The following is a 14,405-nucleotide window of genomic DNA, read 5'->3' as shown; positions in this document are numbered from 1 at the left end:
AGGCTGTCTGTCCATGAAAGGTCCGAGTTTGATTTATTCTCAATCTGCTAAGTCCACCTCCCTGGAGGCTCACTGAACCACAAGAGAATAAATTTCCTGAAATGGTTACTTTGGTTTTCAAGAAATCACTTTGTGTCAAATCATTTATTATTCTAAGACAACTTCTGGTCTTACTTACTCTGCTCTTTCCCAGCCCTAGAGAATGACCTGAACTTCTTGATATTACTAGAGGCAGTTCTGAATAACTAACCACAAAATTAGTAGAGTAAGTGGGTCTTTCCTTTTCCAAACAAGCAGGTTACTTTTACAACCTATATTCTTACTGGAGGGAGGACTGTTAACTTTAGTAAAAGGTAGTAAATGTCATTTGGGGTCTTTTTTTGTGGGTCATCAATTGGATTTCTTTTCACACATTTTCCACTCTTTTTTTCAGTAAAGAATTTAGAAGGTCAGAGAGAATGATTTGAACACATTTGGTAATAGATTTGAGGGTCCAGCTGCTCCTCTCAGATCTATGTTTATGTGCCTAAGTCTGAGAAGTATATCAATAAGCACACACATGCTTTTTGTTTCTTTAATTAATTTTACTAGAGAAGAGACCTTTAAATGCATTGTGATTCCTTTCACATCTGAATAGTACACTCTCATACTTACATATTTTATTTTTAATGGGGGGAAATAGTACCTCACTTAAACCTGTGATATGAGAGGCTCTGATACAATTAAAATGAGCCCAACATCTGTGGAGATATTTCTGCACATCTTTGATGAAGAAGTAATCTAGTTTGATGGATGTCTTTATTTCTATCTTAATCACAGCATGCAAGATTAGCAATACATGTGTTTCACTTCAGTTAATTACTCTGAACGCATGCACAGATACAGGGCTTTACTCCAATTAATTACTTTGAATTTCTAAGATGGTATGATAGATCACTTAAAGTATCTGTTAGAGATAAATCTAATGAATGTTAGAGAAATTTTGCCTAAGAATCAGGTCTAGATTTTCTGCCATCATAGTGAAAAATCTGAAAATATAAACATGTAGAATATATAACAATAAATCAGATAACTGGATGACCTAATATCCTGTCTTTAGCTACAGTCATTACCTGAGGGTTCAAAGAATACTGAAAAATTATTAGATTAACTGTGCTGTGGTTATACGAAAAAAGGAAAAGGCATATGTTCTTACTCATACATTGATCCACCATTTATGACCTTAAACATAAATTTTACTAGTGACTCTTCTTCTGTGCTGGTTCTGAAAATGTTTACAGATTTAAGACAAGATTATTTTCTCATTTTCATTGTATGTGCCATGTTCAAAACACATTCTGATTACTGGGTGAACAAACAGTTCTTTTCTAAGTAGAAACTAAAAATAATCCTTTCACTGGCTCTAGGCTATGAGAGAAACTTCAAAATTGAGAAATAACAATAATGGAATGTGGACTATAAAGAAACAGGCTAAACAGGGAACAAGTAAAATGAAAAGCAGGTTGCATTTCACACTCACTTATCAGAGATCAAGACTGTTAGCTTGTTAAGTACACCCTGGAGAGAAGTCAGCTCACTATCATGGAGGATGGAGTTTACAAGAGACGCCTTGTAGAAGCATGACACCAAAAGTAACATAACCAGGTGAAAACCAAAATTTATTAGAAAGAATAGCTGCTGGGGAAAGAAGAAAAGTGATGGAAAAAGCAGTAGAAAATGTGTATAAAATTAGACAAATCTGTTAAAAATTCCCCAAAGATGACAACTGAGAGAAAAATAATTTATGGCTGGAACACTGTGAATTCATGTGACAACTAAAGTGGTGTCCATAGTCAGCTTGACACTTTTCCATAGGGAGCATTGCAGATGTCTCCAAAAAGAAGGAAGGATGTAACTTTATTTTAAAGTTGATTCTTATTTTTAGGAGAAGAGAGAAATCTCATGAGCTGGGAGGAACCCACGAGGGGTGCTACACAGAGATTAGTGCAAAGTTTCTCCTCTTTAAGCACTGAGTATTTTCATGATAATTAAAGGTGCAATGTTGACTGTATAGATAGACTCCTAACCCTTACAGCACACCTCAATGGAGCTTAATCTCTGCACTTTGATGAAGGATCTTGACTCCGTTTATATCATGGGGCACATTTATTTAGACAACAGAGTAATGGTCATAAGAATTTTAAGTTTGGAAAAACATCCTTAAGGAATTGCCTTTGTAGTTTCACTTTACTCCTTTGACAATGATACATTTAAAAACATCTAAAAAGAAAGCAAAGCAGAAGAAAACAATAGGAGAGAAGCCCCATTAGCTTTCAAGAACTCTTAAAAAAAGAAACTCCATCGTCAATAAACAGGGGAAATACTGATTTATTTTAGGGGTTAAGCTTACAGTATAACACAAGTTCAAGAGCCCTTTCTGAAAAAAACTGAACAGATGAAAAATGCTACATGGATTGCTGGTGTATTCTTGAGAAAGAATATTCTGGTTGAAAGAACAGTTGCTTTGTGACTTCTGCTAGAAAATCTAAATTCCAACATTGCTGTTAGATGGAACTCTACAGTCCAAACCTCCTTTTCTTGAGGATGGAATTTGGCTTTGAGAAAGTTACTTCATTACTCATCTGTTAGTTATTCTTTGAACAAAAGCAGTTTTGTTGCTCAACCTAGGATGTGAACAGATAAATGCTTAACACCCTTTGCACTGAAGCTTGGGATGCTGCCAAAGCCATCTCACCAGTTCAAGAGTCTAAGTGCCACAATATTAAAGGGTCTGAATATCAGATTCATTCACATTAAATGTCCCTAAACTGCAAATTATACAAATAATTACTTCTCCTGAGATAACCTAATTTCAAACTTTTCTATGGTTACCCAACTGGAAAGTTGCATTTTTCAGAAACCAGGATGTTATATGACCTGTTGACACAGGTTCAATTAGACACAACTGACATTATAAAAGTGGTGATCGTCCCGGAATATTTTGGAATGAGACAAAATGCAATGGTTCATCTAATAATAAAAAAGAGAGTCAGATTGTTTTTAGGGTACGTTGGTTGATAAGTGAAAGAAACAGTTATAAACAACAAGTTATGAAGGTGCAAAAGCAAGGTAGATTTCCCTTGCTGTGTATTTAGAAACCAGAGATATATGTGAAGGCTTGTTTTTATACTGGAACAATGTTAGTGGCTAAAGACTTTTCTTTTGATTTCAAAATAAGTTTATATTTTAAAATAAAGTAAAAAATAAAAGAATGATCATTTAGTTGTTGGTTCAATTTTTATGACAATGTTAACACTTTTAAAAATTACTAAGCCTGAAAAATAAGTGAATATTCAGAGCTAAAACTCTCTCTCTCCTTTGAGAGAGCATTGTTTAGCATGCCTGCCTTATTCTCTTTGGACATTTCTACTTTAAAACAGTGTTTTTTTTTTTAATAAATCTCTTGTTTATATGTACTGCATATAATGTATAGCTATGCTTCAAGACACCATAAAGTATCTATAATTAGAGAAATATTTGTTAGTTGAAAATCAGTAGGTATTTAAAAGTAAAATATTTATTAATCTATATTTATGTACACCCATGTACATACATATCTACATTAATTATATATATATATTTATATATATATAACCACTTAGTAACCCAAGGGACATTAAAAATAGTATGCACTTTTTATTTAAATCTGTTTCCACCTTATTTTGGTCCAAATTACCTTTTTTAAGTATCTGAAAAATAGTAGATATTGAATAAATATTTACTGAATTTTCAAAATTATTTTTACAACTTAGCCCAGTATTCAGGAGTGATTTCACTTATTTTCGGAAATAGATTAATTTTTAAAAGTACATTACCCTTACTTAAAAACCATGGTGCCAATGTAACTTAAGTGAATGTTGCTCAGTCGTGTCCGACGCTTTGCGACTCTATGGATTATACATGGACCCCATGGAATTCTCCAGGCCAGAATACTGGAGTGGGTAGCCTTTCCCTTCTGCAGGGGATCTTCCCAACCCATGGATCAAACCCAGGTCTCCCCCACTGCAGATGGATTCTTTACCATCTGAGCCACAAGGGAAGCCCAAGAATACTGGAGTGGGTAATCTATCCCTTCTCCAGCAGATCTACCCAACCCAAGAATGGAACCAGGGTCCCTGCATTGCAGGCAGATTCTTTACCAACTGAGCTATCAGGGAAGCCCAATGTAACTCAGTGTATCCATAACTGAAAAAAATGTTTTAATTGAAAGGTGATCTGTACTCTTAGATTTAAATAGTAATGGCAAGTGACTGTCTAACTTTTGAATATCTCCAAAACAGAAGGAAAAGAAATCTTATTAAATTGGCATGGCAACTTGTCTACCTTATTTGTTTAATGTCTCTCTGCAACTGGTATTGATAATTTTTCTGGGATAAGGTAGGTCGAGGGTAGCAAATTCAAAAGCCTCAGGCTCCAGGCAGGTGAATACTTTCTGGAGTTGCCAGGTTGCTTTGAGAGCTGGGATGAGACACTGATATACTCTGTTTGTTGTTGTTGTTCAGTCATCCAGTTGTGGCCAACTCTTTGAAATCACATGGACTGCAGCACCCCAGGCTTCCCTGTCCATCACCAACTCCCAGAGTTCACACAAGCTCATGTCCACTGAGTCTGTGATGCCATCCAACCATTACATTCTCCAATGTTCCCTTCTCCTCCTGCCTTCAATCTTTCCCAGCATCAAGGTCTTTTCCAATGAGTCAGCTTTTCACATCAAGTGGCCAAAGTATTGGAGTTTCGGCTTCAGCATCAGTCCTTCCAATGAATATTCAGAACTTATTTCCTTTAGGATGGACTGGTTGGATCTCCTTGCTGTCCAAGGGACTCTCAAGAGTCTTCTCCAACACCACAGTTCAAAAGCATCAGTTCTTACCGCTGAACTTTCTTTATAGTCCAGCTCTCACATCCATACATGACTACAGGAAAAACCATAGTTTTGACTAGATGGACCTTTGCTGGCAAAATGATGTCTCTGCTTTTTAATATGCTGTCTAGATTGGTAAACTTTTCTTCCAAGGAGCAAGTGTCTTTTAATTTCATGGCTTCAGTCACCATCTGCAGTGATTTTGGAGCCCCCAAAAATCAAGTCTGCCACTGTTTCCACTGTTTCCCCACCTATTTGCCATGAAGTGATGGGACCGGATACCATGATCTTCATTTTCTGAATGCTGAACTTTAAGCCAACTTTTTCACTCTCCTCTTTCACTTTCCTCAAGAGGCTCTTTAGTTCTTCACTTTCTGCCATAAAGTTGGTATCATCTGCATATCTGAGGTTATTGACATTTCTCCCAGCAGGTTGGACTTCTTCCAGCCCAGCATTTCTCATGATACACTCTGCATATAAGTTAAATAAGCAGGGTGACAACATACAGCCTTGACACACTCTTTTCTCTATTTGGAACCAGTCTGTTGTTCCATCTCCAGTTCTAACTGTTGCTTCCTGACCTGCATACAGATTTTCTCATCTCTTTCATAATTTTCCACAGTTTATTGTGATCCACACAGTCGAAGGCTTTGGCGTAGTCAATAAAGCAGAAGTAGATGTTTTTCTGGAACTTGCTTGCTTTTTTGATAATCCAACGGATGTTGGCAATTTGATTTCTGGTTCCTCTGCCTTTTCTAAATCCAGCTTGAACATCTGGAATTTCACAGTTCACATATTGCTGAAGCCTGGCTTGGAGAATCTTGAGCATTACTTTGCTAGCATGTGAGATGAGTGCAATGGTGTGGTGGTTTGAGCCCTCTTTGGCATTGCCTTTCTTTGGGATTGGAATGAAAACTGACCTTTTCTAGTCCTGTGGCCACTGCTGAGTTTCCCAAATTTGCTGGCACATTGTGTGCAGCACTTTCACATCATCTTTTAGGATCTGAAATAGCTCAACTGGAATTCCATCACCTCCACTATCTTTGTTCATAGTGATGCTTCTTAAGGCCCATTTGAGTTCACATTCCAGGATGTCTGGATCTAGATGAGTGATCACACCTTCATGATTACCTGGGTCATGAAGATATTTTTGGTATAGTTCTGTGTATTCTTGCCACCTCTTCTTAACATCTTTTAGTTCTGTTAGGTCCCTACCATTTCTGTCCTTTATTGTGCCCATCTTTGCATGAAATGTTCCCTTGGTATCTCTAATTTTCTTGAAGTGATCTCTAGTCTTTCCCATTCTATTGTTTTCCTCTATTTGTTTGCACTGATCACTGAGGAAGGCTTTCTTATGTCTCCTTGCTATTATTTGGAACTCTGCATTAAACTGGGTATATCTCTCCTTTTCTCCTTTACCTTTCACTTCTCTTCTTTTCACAGATTTTGTAAGACCTTTTTTGCATTCCTTTTTCTTGGGGATGGTCTTGATACCTGCCTCCTGTACAATGTCATGAACCTCCGTCCATAGTTCTTCAGGCACTCTGTCTATCAGATCTAATCCTTTGCATCTATTTCTCACTTCCACCATATAATTGTAAGGGATTTGATTTAGGTCATACCTGAATGGTCTAGTAGTTTTCCCTACTTTCTACAATTTAAGTCTGAATTTGGCCATAAGGACTTCATGATATGAGTTACAGTCAGCTCCTGGTCTTGTTTTTGCTGACTGTATAAAGCCTCTCCATCTTTGGCGGCAAAGTATGTAATCAGACAGATTTCAGTATTTACCATCTGGTAACGTCCATGTGTAGAGTCTTCTCTTGTGTTGTTGGAAGAGGGTGTTTGCTATGACTAGTGCATTCTCTTGGCAAAACTATATTAGTCTTTGCCCTGCTTCATTCCGTACTCCAAGGCCAAATTTCCCTGTTACTCCAGGTATTTCTTGACTTCCTACTTTTGCATTCCAGTCCCCTATAATGAAAAGAACATCTTTTTTGGGTGTTAGTTCTAGAAGTTTTTGTAGATCTTCATAGAACTGTTCAACTTTAGCTTCTTCAGTGTTACTGGTTGGGGCATAGGCTTGGATTACTGTGGTACTGAATTTGCCTTGGAGATGAACAGAGATCATTCTGTCGTTTTTGAGATCGCATCCAAGTACTGCATTTCAGACTCTTTTGTTGACTATGATGGCTACTCCACTTCTTCTAAGGGATTCTTGCCCACAGTAGTAAATATAATGGTCATCTGAGTTAATTCACCCATTCCAGTCCATTTTAGATTGCTGATTCCTAAGATGTCGACATTCACTCTTGCCATCTCCTGTTCGACCACTTCCAATTTGCCTTGATTCATGGACCTAACATTCCAGGTTCCTATGCAATATTGCTCTTTACAGCATCGGACCTTTCTTCCATTACCAGTCACATCCACAACTGGGTGTTGTTTTGCTTTGGCTCTGTCTCTCCATTCTTTCTGGAGTTATTTCTCCACTGATCTCCAGTAGCATATTGGGCACCTACCAACCTGGGGAGTTCATCTTTCAGTGTCCTATCTTTTTGCCTTTTCATACTGTTCATGGGGTTCTCAAGGCAAGAATACTGAAATGGTTTGCCATTCCCTTCTCCAGTGGACCATGTTTTGTCCGAACTCTCCATCAGTCCTTCTTGGGTGGCCCTACATGGCATGGCTCATAGTTTCATTGAGTTAGACAAGGCTGTATTCCATGTGATCAGATTGGTTAGTTTTCTGTGACTGTGGTTTTCAGTCTGTCTGCCCTCTGATGGAGATGGATAAGAGGCTTATAGAAGTCTCCTGATGGGAGAGACTGTCTGAGGTGGAAACTGGTCTTGTTCTGATGGGCAGGGCCATGCTCAGTAAAATTTAATCCAATTTTCTGCTGATGGGTGGGGCTGTGTTCCCTCCCTGTTATTTACTTGTCCCTCAGCATTTCCCAAAGTTTGCCCAAGTTCATGTTCATTGCATCAGTGATGCCATCCAGCCATCTCACCCTCTGATGCTCTCTTCTTCTTCTGACCTCAGTCTTTCCCAAGATCAGGGACTTTTCCAATGAGTTGGCTGTTGGAACCAGATGATCAAAATACTGGAGTTTCAGGTTCAGCATCAGTCCTTCCAGTGAATATTCAGAGTTGATCTCCCTTAAGGTTGACTGGTTTGATCTCCTTGCTGTGCAAGGGACTTTCAGGAGTCTTCTCTGGCACCACAGTTTGAAGGTATCTATTCTTTCGCATTCTGCCTTCTTTACAGTCCAGTTCTCACAACCATACATGACCACGGGGAAGACCATAGCCTTGTCTATATGGACCTTTGTCAGCAGAGTAATATCTCTGCTTTGCAACACACTGTCTAGGTTTATTATAGCTTTCCTGCCAAGAAGCAATTGTCTTCTGATTTCATGGCTGCAGTCATCATGTGCAGTGATTTTGTAGCCCAAGAAGAGGAAATCTGTCACTACTTTCACCTTTTCTCCTTCTACTTGCCATGCAGTAATGGGGTTGGATGTCATGATCTTAGTTTTTTAATACTTAAGTCTTAAGTGGGCTCTTTCACTCTTCTCCTTCACCCTCATCAAGAGGCTCTTTAGTTCCTCTTCGCTTTCTGCCATTAGAGTGGTATCATCTGATTATCTGAGGTTGTTCATGCTTCTCTCACCTATCTTGATTTCAACTTGGAACTCATGGAGCCCAGCATTTCTCATTATGTACAAACAAACAGGGTGACAGCAGACAGCCCTGTTGTACTCTTTCCCCAATCTTGAACCAATCAGTTGTTCCATACAGGGTTCTAACTGTTGCTTCTTGACCCACGTACATGTTTCTCAGGAGACAGGTAAGAGTCTGGTATTCCCATCTCTCTAAGAGCTTTCCATAGTTTGTCATGATCCAGAGTCAAAGACTTTAGTGTAGTCGATGAAACAGAGATAGATGTTAAATTCCCTTGCTTTCTCTATAATCCAGAGAATGCTGGCAATTTGATCTCTAATTCCTCTTCATTTTCTAAACCCAGCTTGAACATCTGGAAGTTCTTGGTTTGCATAATGCTGAAACCTGGTATGCAAGATTTTAAGCATGACCTTACTAGTAAGGTAAGCAACAGTTAGAACCCTGTATGGAACAACTGATTGGCTCAAGATGGGGAAAGACTACAACAGGGCTGTCTGCCTGGAATCAAGATAGGTGAGAAAAGCATGAGAAAAGGTGGAAGTAGTGACAGATTTCCTCTTCTTGGGCTCCAAAATCACTGCAGATGGTGACTGCAGCCATGAAATCAGAAGACAATTGCTTCTTGGCAGGAAAGCTATAATAAACCTAGAGAGTGTGTTGCAAAGCAGAGATATTACTCTGCTGACAAAGGTCCATATAGACAAGGCTATGGTCTTCCCCATGGTCATGTATGGTTGTGAGAACTGGACTGTAAAGAAGGCAGAATGCGAAAGAATTGATGCCTTCAAACTGTGGTGCCAGAAAAGACTCCTGAAAGTCCCTTGCACAACAAGGAGATCAAACCAGTCAACCTTAAGGGAGATCAACTCTGAATATTCACTGGAAGGACTGATGCTGAACCTGAAACTCCAGTATTTTCGTCATCTGATGCAAACAGCTGACTCATTGGAAAAGTCCCTGATGCTGGGAAAGATTGAGAGCAGGCGAAGAGGGTGTCAGTGGATGAGATGGCTGGATGGCATCACTGATGCAATGAACATGAACTTGGGCAAAATTTGGGAGATGGTGAGGGACAGAGAGACCTGGCATGCTGCAGTCCCTGGCATCACAAAGAGTTGGACATGACTGGGAGACCAAACAACAACATAGCTGATTCACCTTGCTGTACCCCAGAAACTACCACAATGTTGTAAAATAATACTCCAATATAAAAGAGAAAAGTGGGGGAAAAAGTATTTAAGTTCAGTCTTCATTTTTTTTTTTTTTTTTTTTGAAACTCTGTGCTTATGAAAGGAAACCATTTGTCTCCCTAACATTTTAGACCCAGGGACTAAATTAGAATTAAAATGAATATACAGAACTGGTTTTCCAGCGACCTCTGTGGAAAGGCAGCACCAAAATGATTTCAGTTTGTTAATGAAGATCATAGTCCACAATTAGATATTCTCACGCTGTAGACCTAGGTATGCATTTTCTAATGCACAAGCAGTGTATACAACTTTTACTGTTGAAACTATACAAACAAATGTTCAAAAAATCAGATGCACACTTCACAAATAATCAAGTCCTCCGAAGTGTGACTCAAGAAGAAGTGTTTGCTGAGATGTGAGGCCACAGATGTGAGACAATCCTGGTGTCTAAATACTGGCTTGTCACACACATTTTTGTCTATTATTGTTTGCATTTGAACTTTTGCTTTTGTAAAATATAGGCACAGTACGCAGTAGAGATTAAGAAAAGGAAATAATCTGAGCATGTAGATTAATACAAATGAATCCTCAATGGTCAGTGCTGAAGTTTGTTTCTGATCTTCCTTTCTATTTAAATGAGAGCTTCCTGGAGGATATGGTAGCTATGAATATTGGCACTTAACCTAGAAGCAGAAGTTGAATAAACTGTGGGAAAATAAACTTCTCTTGACCATGATTTCAGGATTAATATCAGCAGGCAATTGTTTAAAATATAATCTTTTTTTTTTTTTTTCTGTGACCATTCAGTTCAGTTCAGTTCAGTTCAGTTCAGTTCAGTACAGTCGCTCAGTCGTGTCGGACTCTTTGCGACCCCATGAATCGCAGCCTGCCAGGCCTCCCTGTCCATCACCAACTCCCAGAGTTTACTCAAACTCATGTCCATCGAGTCGGTGATGCCATCCTGCAGATTTGCTAAATAAAGCCTTCTAATGAAGTGATGATTGTATTCATCTCCCTCACTTCTGTGTTTTTTTTCCACCTGAACTGTCTGCCTTGCTGCAATAGTGTCTTCTGTTGGAGTTGGTCACCCTCAGACCGCCATCCCATGACTAGCCTTGATATTTCAGGTGAGTATTATTTCTGCACCTGTGTTGTTCTGCTGGGCTGGTTCCTGGATGGGACCTGAGGTCCCAGTGAACTGAGACCGGCCACGTGATGAAGAGAGGCTGGGCAGCCGGGCGAGCACAGGCAGATGGAGCAATTTCAGGATCCAGAGGGCTTGGGCAAGAAGCATTAGCCAGAAGTCTAGGCAGCCAGCAGTCAGTGAAAAACATAGTTATGAGCATGGGGATGTAGGAAAAATTCTTCAGTATCATGAGAGTGTTGGGAGGGAGTAAGTCTGCATTTCACTCAGAGCAACTACAGAGAGGTTCTATGTTTCCCATTCAGAGAGGTCCTGAATGGGAACCTCGGCAGGAGCAAGAGAAGCAAGGGAGCGGCAAGAACCCTCTACCAGGAGTGGGGACCGAGATATCCAATCTTAAGAGATCTTAAGTCCATAAGCTCTTAAGCCAAGAACCTAGTTTTTAGAAGCTGGGTTTAAGGTTGGAATAAAGTTTGTTCTCAAGCTGACTCTTGAGATTCTTAAAATCTCACTGTCTAGCACCAAAGGTTTGTCCCAGAATAAGATACCAGCAGTTATAGATTTAGTTGACCTGTTCAAGATCACAAGTTAGTTAGTGTTGGGGCCAAAATTATATCCCAGGTTTTCGATTTTCAGACCACATCGGTAATACATATCAGTTCAATTCAGTTTCGTCACTCAGAAGTGTCTGACTCTTTGCAACCCCTTGGACTGCAGCACGCCCGGCCTCCCTGTCCATATAGGGACATATTTAAAAATGCAATTGTTTCAGACATGTTCACCATCACTTGTTTCATAACCATAAAGATAATAATTAGGGACAGATTACTGGAGAGATAAAATAAAACAATTCACAGATGCATCTAGTAAAAACATACAAAAGCTTGTCTTAGATTTTTAGAATGCCTCAAATTGACTGACTTCTCTGATTATTATTTACATGTCTACGGTTGAGAGAGATGGATTTATTATAGATTGTCAACAAGCATAAGGTTTTTCAGATCAGAAATTTCCATTATGAGTGAATTGCTAAATAATACCTAGTTCCATGCACCTATTTTACTGATAATTTTTTCTTTTCTTTCATTCTCCAAACTTAGCATTAAATAGATTTCTTGAAATTCTATGTTATGATGTGTACTTAGTCGCTCAGTCGTGTCCGACTCTTTGTGTCCCCAAGGACTGTAGCCCTCCAGGCTCCTCTGTCCATGGGATTCTCCAGGCAAGAATACTGGAGTGGGTTGCCATCCTCCTCCAGGGGACCTTCCCAACCCAGGGATCAAACCCAGGTCTCCTGCATTGCAAGCAGATTCTTTACTATCTGAGCCACCAGGAAAATCCAATGTTATCATGGTTTGAGCTTTTCTGTACTTTCACTGTCCTAATTACAAAATTGTGATTAAAAGTTTATACAGGATATGCTTAGTCATTGAGTCATGTCTGACTCTTTGCAACCCTATGGACTGTAGTCCATCAGGTTCCTCTGTGCATGGGATTTTCCAGGCAAGAACACTGGAGTGGGTTGCCATTTTCTTCTACAGGGGATCTTCCCAACCCAGGGTTCAAACCTGCATCTCCTGCATTGGCAGGCGGATTCTTTATCACTGCTCCATGTGGGAAGCCCTGTTTATACAGGATAGATTCCTGTATTATCTGAGAATTAAAACATTAATTCAAAGCAGTTCACACTCTATCCAGTGATAATTGTGTTTATAATTTTTTTTCTGTTTTTGCCTTTAACTTTAAAGGTTAGCGTAGATCCCTCTTTTCATACATAAGATCATTTTTTCACCTCAATCTTGCAGAACTGATATAAAATGAACCTATATTTTTTATAGTAACTAAAACATAAAACAAAAATTATATCAAAATTTATCAGATGGTGGTACTTGGAGATAAATTGCGATATTCAACACAGTTGCCTTAGATATCTGAGGATTTTGTTTTTAAGCAGAATTGATATTTTTAACAGCAGAATCACTGAGCTTTCTGACCTTCATGGGCCCCGGACACAGATATTACAGGTTCATTTTTACTGCACAGAATCACACTCAGCAGGAGACTAAGCTGTGAGATCAAGGTGCCCAGGGGAAGCTGCAGGTGTGGGAATGGGACAGCTGGAGAGGTTTTTGAGAGAATTTCTGCCTTTGAGAGTATTGATTTAAGCAATCCACAGTTACAGGAGATTTTTCATTCATTAATTTCTTTATACCAACCAGGGAAAAAAGAAAAACCAAAAAATGAATGAGATACCCAGAGACTGGGAGAACTTTTTGAAAGAACTGGAAAGACAACAAGAAAATATCTAGAACAAGTTGAAATCTGTAATCCTGCTACTGGAAACAAGATTCAAGAACCAGCCGCGTGAGCACCAGGTGAGAACTCATTAGAAATGTAGACTCTTGAACGCGGATCTGTACTTTAACAACATTCCCAGGTAGAGAGTATGCACTTTCACGTCTGAGATTTAAGTTTGGGGAGCCTGTTTTGCACATTAAGATGAATAGAAATGTACCTTCAAACATTCTCAGAATTACTTAGAATTTTTTTTCTTTACATTTTACAGCTATGGGGAAATATTAGAGATCTTAAATGTTTTATTTTTTACTTCTTGTTCACTCTCAGTTTTCTTCATATGAAATATTTAATTATCAAGGTTTTTATGAAGTATGCTTGGTCAAAAGCATCCTATGAAGTGTTTATTGTAATATTAAATATTTTATTTTTCAATGGATTGAAATCAACTATGAGCTTGCTTTTCAATCTACAATTGCACTGTTTTTGTGTAGTTAGTCCTATCTGATTCTCTTTGACCTCAAGGACTGGAGCCCGCTAGGAAGGACTGTAGCCCACCCAGCTCCTCTGTCCACGGGATTTCCTAGGAAAGAATACTGGAGTAGGTTGACATTTCCTACTCTAGGGGATCTTCCTGACCCAGGGATTGAACCCATGCTTCCTGCATTGGCAGGCGGATTCTTTACCAATGAGCCACCAGGGAAGCCCTTTCAATTAAACACCTTCTCCAGTTTTTGTTGTCAGATGGTGTATTTTCCTTTTGCAACATTATTTTGAACAACTGTCTGAATTAAAGCATTGAGATCACTTTACAAGTGTTCCATTGCCTCTGTTATGCTTACTATAGTCCCCCAAATCTTATTTTATTTTGTTTTATCTTAAATTGCTCTTTATCCAGCTTAGCCCAATTACTCATTCGTCTTGGCTGCAAATATATTTTACTGTTCAAAAAATTCAAATCCATCACCCAAAGCAAAGTTTTACCAAAGGAATAGATATTTTAAAATGTGCTACCAATATAAAAAGCAGTTTCCAAAGACGAATTCTAAAAAATATTTTTGGCAAGGGTATTATCAGTGGTGCCAATATCAGTTTTCCCAGGTGTCTGCTTTCAAGGAGTTTACATTCAGACTTATAGTCACTTCTGATATATTTGCTAAAATAGCCATTTCATTGCTTTGAAAGTATAGAAA

Source organism: Dama dama, chromosome 8 (assembly GCF_033118175.1).
Source record: "Dama dama isolate Ldn47 chromosome 8, ASM3311817v1, whole genome shotgun sequence".
Classification (NCBI taxonomy): domain Eukaryota; kingdom Metazoa; phylum Chordata; class Mammalia; order Artiodactyla; family Cervidae; genus Dama; species Dama dama.
The sequence above is the reverse complement of the archived record's forward strand: the minus strand, read 5'-3'. Positions refer to the sequence as shown.